Below are 10707 nucleotides of genomic sequence, written 5' to 3' on the forward strand. Positions count from 1 at the left end.
AGGGACACAGAGACAAATACATGGTGAACCACGGACAGAAGGAGACACATGGACAGGAACATGGGGATACCTACACAGCAGGGGACATATAGACAGATGATGACAGAGAGAGACAGATGGGAACACGTGAACAGACATATGGGGACAAACAGAAAGCTGGGGAAACATGGACAGACAGATGGGGACATACGGACAGGGAGATGGGGACATAGGGATAAACAGAAGGGGAAACATGGACAGGAATATGGGGACAAATACACAGCAGGGGACCTATAGACAGACAGATGGGGAAACACAGAGAGGCAGATGGGAACCCATGGACAGACAGATGGGGACACAGAAACAGCAGGAGGCACATGGACGGGCTGGTGGGGCCACATAGACCCCAGGGGACAGACAGACAGACAGATGGTGGCAAACAGAGACACAGATGGAGACACATGTACAGACATATGGGGAAAAAGACACAGTTGGGGACACATGGACAGAGAGATGGGGACACTTGGACAGGCACATGGGGACATATGGATAGACCAAAGGGGAAACATGGACAAAAATATGGGGATACAGGGACAGCAGGAGACTCATGGAAAGACAGATGGTGACACATAGAGGGACAGATGAGGACACATGGACACGCAGCTGGAGACACATGAAGAGACATATGGGGATAAACAGAGGGCCAGATGGGGACACAAAAAAAGACATATGGGGAACCCCAGACAGAAGGAGACACATGGTCAGGCAGGTGGGGACACCTACATGACAGGGGACACATGGACACACATGCAGGGACACAGAGACAAATGCATGGTGAACCACGGACAGAAGGAGACACATGGACAGGAACATGGGGATACCTACACAGCAGGGGACATATAGACAGACATATGATGACAGAGAGAGACAGATGGGAACACGTGAACAGACATATGGGGACAAACAGAAAGCTGGGGAAACATGGACAGACAGATGGGGACATACAGAGAGGGAGATGGGGACATAGGGATAAACAGAAGGGGAAACATGGACAGGAATATGGGGACAAATACACAGCAGGGGACCTATAGACAGACAGATGGGGACACACAGAGAGACAGATGGGAACCCATGGACAGACAGATGGGGACACAGAAACAGCAGGAAGCACATGGACGGGCAGCTGGGCCCACATAGACCCCAGGCGACAGACAGACAGACAGATGGTGGCACACAGAGAGACAGATGGAGACACATGTACAGACATATGGGGAAAAAGACACAGCTGGCGACATATGGACAGAGAGATGGGGACAGTTGGACAGGCACATGGGGACATATGGATAGACCAAAGGGGATATATGGACAAGAATATGGGGATACAGGGACAGCAGGAGACTCATGGAAAGACAGATGGTGACACTTAGAGGGACAGATGAGGACACATGGACACGCAGCTGGGGACACATGAACAGACATATGGGGATATACAGAGGGCCAGATGGGGACACAAAAACAGACATATGGGGACTCCCAGACAGAAAGAGACACATGGTCGGGCAGGTGGGAAAACATTGATAGCACCTGACACATAGACAGATATGTGGGGACACACAGACACATACATGGTTTCACAAGGACAGAGACACATGGACAGCAACATGGGGAAACATACACAGTAGGGGACACATAGAGAGACATGTGGGGACACACAGACTCATACATGGTGACACAAGGACAGAAGGAGACACATGGAGAAGAACATGGGGATACATACACAACAGGGGACATATAGACAGATGGGGAAAGAGAGAGACAGATGGGAACACGTGAACAGACATATGGGGACAAACAGAAAGCTGGGGAAACATAGACAGAGAGATGGGGACATACGGACAGGGAGATGGGGACATATGGATAAACAGAAGGGGAAACATGGACAGGAATATGGGGACAAATACACAGCAGGGGACCTATAGACAGACAGATGGGGACACACAGAGAGACAGATGGGAACCCATGGACAGACAGATGGGGACACAGAAACAGCAGGAGCACATGGACGGGCTGGTGGGGCCACATAGACCCCAGGGAACAGACAGACAGACAGATGGTGGCAAACAGAGACACAGATGGAGACACATGTACAGACATATGGAGAAAAAGACACAGTTGGGGACACATGGACAGAGAGATGGGGACACTTGGACAGGCACATGGGGACATATGGATAGACCAAAGGGGAAACATGGACAAAAATATGGGGATACAGGGACAGCAGGAGACTCATGGAAAGACAGATGGTGACACATAGAGGGACAGATGAGGACACATGGACACACAGCTGGAGACACAAGAAGAGACATATGGGGATATACAGAGGGCCAGATGGGGACACAAAAAAAGACATATGGGGAACCCCAGACAGAAGGAGACACATGGTCAGGCAGGTGGGGACACCTAGATGACAGGGGACACATGGACACACATGCGGGGACACAGAGACAAATACATGGTGACACACGGACAGAAGGAGACACATGGACAGGAACATGGGGATACCTACACAGCAGGGGACATATAGACAGATGATGACAGAGAGAGACAGATGGGAACACGTGAACAGACATATGGGGACAAACAGAAAGCTGGGGAAACATGGACAGACAGATGGGGACATACGGACAGGGAGATGGGGACATATGGATAAACAGAAGGGGAAACATGGTCAGGAATATGGGGACAAATACACAGCAGGGGACCTATAGACAGACAGATGGTGACACACAGAGAGACAGATGGGAACCCATGGACAGACAGATGGGGACACAGAAACAGCAGGAGGCACATGGATGGGTAGGTGGGCCCACATAGATCCCAGGGGACAGACAGACAGACAGACAGATGGTGGCACACAGACAGAGAGATGGGGATAGATGTGTAGACATATGAGGACAAACAGACAGCTGGGGACATATGGACAGGTAGATGGTGACACATGGACAGGCCAATGAGGACATATGGATAGACAGAAGGGGAAACATGCACAAGAACATGGGAGAGATAGAGAGCAGGAGACTCATGGAAAGACAGAAGGTGATACATGGAGGGACAGATGAGGACACATGGACACGCAGCTGGGGACACATGGACAGACATATGGGGATACCCAGAGGGCCAGATGGCGACACAAAGACAGACATATGGGGACCCCCAGACAGAAGGAGACACATGGTCAGGCACGTGGGGAAACATAGGTGACAGAGGACACATGGATACACATGTGGGGACACAGAGACAAACACATGATGACACATGGACAGAAGGAGACACATGGACAGGAACATGGGTATACCTACACAGCAGGGGACATATAGACAGACAGATGATGACAGAGAGAGACAGATGGGAACACGTGAACAGACATATGGGGACAAACAGAAAGCTGGGGAAACATGGACAGACAGATGGGGACATACGGAGAGGGAGATGGGGACATATGGATAAACAGAAGGGGAAACATGGACAGGAATATGGGGACAAATACACAGCAGGGGACCTATAGACAGACAGATGGGGACACACAGAGAGACAGATGGGAACCCATGGACAGACAGATGGGGACACAGAAACAGCAGGAAGCACATGGACGGGCAGGTGGGGCCACATAGACCCCAGGGGACAGACAGACAGACAGATGGTGGCACACAGACAGAGAGATGGAGACACATGTTCAGCCATATGGGGAAAAAGACACAATTGGGGACACATAGACAGAGAGATGGGGACACTTGGACAGGCACATGGGGACATATGGATAGACCAAAGGGGATATATGGACAAGAATATGGGGATACAGGGACAGCAGGAGACTCATGGAAAGACAGATGGTGACACTTAGAGGGACAGATGAGGACACATGGACACGCAGCTGGGGACACATGAACAGACATATGGGGATATACAGAGGGCCAGATGGGGACACAAAAACAGACATATGGGGACTCCCAGACAGAAAGAGACACATGGTCGGGCAGGTGGGAAAACATTGATAGCAGCTGACACATAGACAGATATGTGGGGACACACAGACACATACATGGTTTCACAAGGACAGAGACACATGGACAGCAACATGGGGAAACATACACAGCAGGGGACACATAGAGAGACATGTGGGGACACACAGACTCATACATGGTGACACAAGGACAGAAGGAGACACATGGAGAAGAACATGGGGATACATACACAACAGGGGACATATAGACAGATGGGGAAAGAGAGAGACAGATGGGAACACGTGAACAGACATATGGGGACAAACAGAAAGCTGGGGAAACATAGACAGAGAGATGGGGACATACGGACAGGGAGATGGGGACATATGGATAAACAGAAGGGGAAACATGGACAGGAATATGGGGACAAATACACAGCAGGGGACCTATAGACAGACAGATGGGGACACACAGAGAGACAGATGGGAACCCATGGACAGACAGATGGGGACACAGAAACAGCAGGAGCACATGGACGGGCTGGTGGGGCCACATAGACCCCAGGGAACAGACAGACAGACAGATGGTGGCAAACAGAGACACAGATGGAGACACATGTACCGACATATGGAGAAAAAGACACAGTTGGGGACACATGGACAGAGAGATGGGGACACTTGGACAGGCACATGGGGACATATGGATAGACCAAAGGGGAAACATGGACAAAAATATGGGGATACAGGGACAGCAGGAGACTCATGGAAAGACAGATGGTGACACATAGAGGGACAGATGAGGACACATGGACACACAGCTGGAGACACAAGAAGAGACATATGGGGATATATAGAGGGCCAGATGGGGACACAAAAAAAGACATATGGGGAACCCCAGACAGAAGGAGACACATGGTCAGGCAGGTGGGGACCCATAGATGACAGGGGACACATGGACACACATGCAGGGACACAGAGACAAATACATGGTGACACACGGACAGAAGGAGACACATGGACAGGAACATGGGGATACCTACACAGCAGGGGACATATAGATAGACATATGATGACAGAGAGAGACAGATGGGAACACGTGAACAGACATATGGGGACAAACAGAAAGCTGGGGAAACATGGACAGACAGATGGGGACATACGGACAGGGAGATGGGGACATAGGGATAAACAGAAGGGGAAACATGGACAGGAATATGGGGACAAATACACAGCAGGGGACCTATAGACAGACAGATGGGGACACACAGAGAGACAGATGGGAACCCATGGACAGACAGATGGGGACACAGAAACAGCAGGAAGCACATGGACGGGCAGGTGGGCCCACATAGACCCCAGGCGACAGACAGACAGACAGATGGTGGCACACAGAGAGACAGATGGAGACACATGTACAGACATATGGGGAAAAAGACACAGCTGGCGACATATGGACAGAGAGATGGGGACAGTTGGACAGGCACATGGGGACATATGGATAGACCAAAGGGGATATATGGACAAGAATATGGGGATACAGGGACAGCAGGAGACTCATGGAAAGACAGATGGTGACACTTAGAGGGACAGATGAGGACACATGGACACGCAGCTGGGGACACATGAACAGACATATGGGGATATACAGAGGGCCAGATGGGGACACAAAAACAGACATATGGGGACTCCCAGACAGAAAGAGACACATGGTCGGGCAGGTGGGAAAACATTGATAGCACCTGACACATAGACAGATATGTGGGGACACACAGACACATACATGGTTTCACAAGGACAGAGACACATGGACAGCAACATGGGGAAACATACACAGCAGGGGACACATAGAGAGACATGTGGGGACACACAGACTCATACATGGTGACACAAGGACAGAAGGAGACACATGGAGAAGAACATGGGGATACATACAGAACAGGGGACATATAGACAGATGGGGAAAGAGAGAGACAGATGGGAACACGTGAACAGACATATGGGGACAAACAGAAAGCTGGGGAAACATGGACAGACAGATGGGGACATACGGACAGGGAGATGGGGACATATGGATAAACAGAAGGGGAAACATGGACAGGAATATGGGGACAAATACAAAGCAGGGGACCTATAGAGAGACAGATGGGGACACACAGAGAGACAGATGGGAACCCATGGACAGACAGATGGGGACACAGAAACAGCAGGAGCACATGGACGGGCTGGTGGGGCCACATAGACCCCAGGGAACAGACAGACAGACAGATGGTGGCAAACAGAGACACAGATGGAGACACATGTACCGACATATGGAGAAAAAGACACAGTTGGGGACACATGGACAGAGAGATGGGGACACTTGGACAGGCACATGGGGACATATGGATAGACCAAAGGGGAAACATGGACAAAAATATGGGGATACAGGGACAGCAGGAGACTCATGGAAAGACAGATGGTGACACATAGAGGGACAGATGAGGACACATGGACACACAGCTGGAGACACAAGAAGAGACATATGGGGATATACAGAGGGCCAGATGGGGACACAAAAAAAGACATATGGGGAACCCCAGACAGAAGGAGACACATGGTCAGGCAGGTGGGGACCCATAGATGACAGGGGACACATGGACACACATGCAGGGACACAGAGACAAATACATGGTGAACCACGGACAGAAGGAGACAAATGGACAGGAACATGGGGATACCTACACAGCAGGGGACATATAGACAGATGATGACAGAGAGAGACAGATGGGAACACGTGAACAGACATATGGGGACAAACAGAAAGCTGGGGAAACATGGACAGACAGATGGGGACATACGGACAGGGAGATGGGGACATAGGGATAAACAGAAGGGGAAACATGGACAGGAATATGGGGACAAATACACAGCAGGGGACCTATAGACAGACAGATGGGGACACACAGAGAGGCAGATGGGAACCCATGGACAGACAGATGGGGACACAGAAACAGCAGGAGGCACATGGACGGGCTGGTGGGGCCACATAGACCCCAGGGGACAGACAGACAGACAGATGGTGGCAAACAGAGACACAGATGGAGACACATGTACAGACATATGGGGAAAAAGACACAGTTGGGGACACATGGACAGAGAGATGGGGACACTTGGACAGGCACATGGGGACATATGGATAGACCAAAGGGGAAACATGGACAAAAATATGGGGATACAGGGACAGCAGGAGACTCATGGAAAGACAGATGGTGACACATAGAGGGACAGATGAGGACACATGGACACGCAGCTGGAGACACATGAAGAGACATATGGGGATAAACAGAGGGCCAGATGGGGACACAAAAAAAGACATATGGGGAACCCCAGACAGAAGGAGACACATGGTCAGGCAGGTGGGGACACCTACATGACAGGGGACACATGGACACACATGCAGGGACACAGAGACAAATACATGGTGAACCACGGACAGAAGGAGACACATGGACAGGAACATGGGGATACCTACACAGCAGGGGACATATAGACAGACATATGATGACAGAGAGAGACAGATGGGAACACGTGAACAGACATATGGGGACAAACAGAAAGCTGGGGAAACATGGACAGACAGATGGGGACATACAGAGAGGGAGATGGGGACATAGGGATAAACAGAAGGGGAAACATGGACAGGAATATGGGGACAAATACACAGCAGGGGACCTATAGACAGACAGATGGGGACACACAGAGAGACAGATGGGAACCCATGGACAGACAGATGGGGACACAGAAACAGCAGGAAGCACATGGACGGGCAGGTGGGCCCACATAGACCCCAGGCGACAGACAGACAGACAGATGGTGGCACACAGAGAGACAGATGGAGACACATGTACAGACATATGGGGAAAAAGACACAGCTGGCGACATATGGACAGAGAGATGGGGACAGTTGGACAGGCACATGGGGACATATGGATAGACCAAAGGGGATATATGGACAAGAATATGGGGATACAGGGACAGCAGGAGACTCATGGAAAGACAGATGGTGACACTTAGAGGGACAGATGAGGACACATGGACACGCAGCTGGGGACACATGAACAGACATATGGGGATATACAGAGGGCCAGATGGGGACACAAAAACAGACATATGGGGACTCCCAGACAGAAAGAGACACATGGTCGGGCAGGTGGGAAAACATTGATAGCACCTGACACATAGACAGATATGTGGGGACACACAGACACATACATGGTTTCACAAGGACAGAGACACATGGACAGCAACATGGGGAAACATACACAGCAGGGGACACATAGAGAGACATGTGGGGACACACAGACTCATACATGGTGACACAAGGACAGAAGGAGACACATGGAGAAGAACATGGGGATACATACACAACAGGGGACATATAGACAGATGGGGAAAGAGAGAGACAGATGGGAACACGTGAACAGACATATGGGGACAAACAGAAAGCTGGGGAAACATAGACAGAGAGATGGGGACATACGGACAGGGAGATGGGGACATATGGATAAACAGAAGGGGAAACATGGACAGGAATATGGGGACAAATACACAGCAGGGGACCTATAGACAGACAGATGGGGACACACAGAGAGACAGATGGGAACCCATGGACAGACAGATGGGGACACAGAAAGAGCAGGAGCACATGGACGGGCTGGTGGGGCCACATAGACCCCAGGGAACAGACAGACAGACAGATGGTGGCAAACAGAGACACAGATGGAGACACATGTACAGACATATGGAGAAAAAGACACAGTTGGGGACACATGGACAGAGAGATGGGGACACTTGGACAGGCACATGGGGACATATGGATAGACCAAAGGGGAAACATGGACAAAAATATGGGGATACAGGGACAGCAGGAGACTCATGGAAAGACAGATGGTGACACATAGAGGGACAGATGAGGACACATGGACACGCAGCTGGAGACACATGAAGAGACATATGGGGATAAACAGAGGGCCAGATGGGGACACAAAAAAAGACATATGGGGAACCCCAGACAGAAGGAGACACATGGTCAGGCAGGTGGGGACACCTACATGACAGGGGACACATGGACACACATGCAGGGACACAGAGACAAATACATGGTGAACCACGGACAGAAGGAGACACATGGACAGGAACATGGGGATACCTACACAGCAGGGGACATATAGACAGACATATGATGACAGAGAGAGACAGATGGGAACACGTGAACAGACATATGGGGACAAACAGAAAGCTGGGGAAACATGGACAGACAGATGGGGACATACAGAGAGGGAGATGGGGACATAGGGATAAACAGAAGGGGAAACATGGACAGGAATATGGGGACAAATACACAGCAGGGGACCTATAGACAGACAGATGGGGACACACAGAGAGACAGATGGGAACCCATGGACAGACAGATGGGGACACAGAAACAGCAGGAAGCACATGGACGGGCAGGTGGGCCCACATAGACCCCAGGCGACAGACAGACAGACAGATGGTGGCACACAGAGAGACAGATGGAGACACATGTACAGACATATGGGGAAAAAGACACAGCTGGCGACATATGGACAGAGAGATGGGGACAGTTGGACAGGCACATGGGGACATATGGATAGACCAAAGGGGATATATGGACAAGAATATGGGGATACAGGGACAGCAGGAGACTCATGGAAAGACAGATGGTGACACTTAGAGGGACAGATGAGGACACATGGACACGCAGCTGGGGACACATGAACAGACATATGGGGATATACAGAGGGCCAGATGGGGACACAAAAACAGACATATGGGGACTCCCAGACAGAAAGAGACACATGGTCGGGCAGGTGGGAAAACATTGATAGCACCTGACACATAGACAGATATGTGGGGACACACAGACACATACATGGTTTCACAAGGACAGAGACACATGGACAGCAACATGGGGAAACATACACAGCAGGGGACACATAGAGAGACATGTGGGGACACACAGACTCATACATGGTGACACAAGGACAGAAGGAGACACATGGAGAAGAACATGGGGATACATACACAACAGGGGACATATAGACAGATGGGGAAAGAGAGAGACAGATGGGAACACGTGAACAGACATATGGGGACAAACAGAAAGCTGGGGAAACATAGACAGAGAGATGGGGACATACGGACAGGGAGATGGGGACATATGGATAAACAGAAGGGGAAACATGGACAGGAATATGGGGACAAATACACAGCAGGGGACCTATAGACAGACAGATGGGGACACACAGAGAGACAGATGGGAACCCATGGACAGACAGATGGGGACACAGAAAGAGCAGGAGCACATGGACGGGCTGGTGGGGCCACATAGACCCCAGGGAACAGACAGACAGACAGATGGTGGCAAACAGAGACACAGATGGAGACACATGTACAGACATATGGAGAAAAAGACACAGTTGGGGACACATGGACAGAGAGATGGGGACACTTGGACAGGCACATGGGGACATATGGATAGACCAAAGGGGAAACATGGACAAAAATATGGGGATACAGGGACAGCAGGAGACTCATGGAAAGACAGATGGTGACACATAGAGGGACAGATGAGGACACATGGACACACAGCTGGAGACACAAGAAGAGACATATGGGGATATACAGAGGGCCAGATGGGGACACAAAAAAAGACATATGGGGAACCC

The sequence above is a fragment of the Notamacropus eugenii genome, chromosome X, assembly GCF_028372415.1.
Source record: "Notamacropus eugenii isolate mMacEug1 chromosome X, mMacEug1.pri_v2, whole genome shotgun sequence".
NCBI lineage: Eukaryota > Metazoa > Chordata > Mammalia > Diprotodontia > Macropodidae > Notamacropus > Notamacropus eugenii.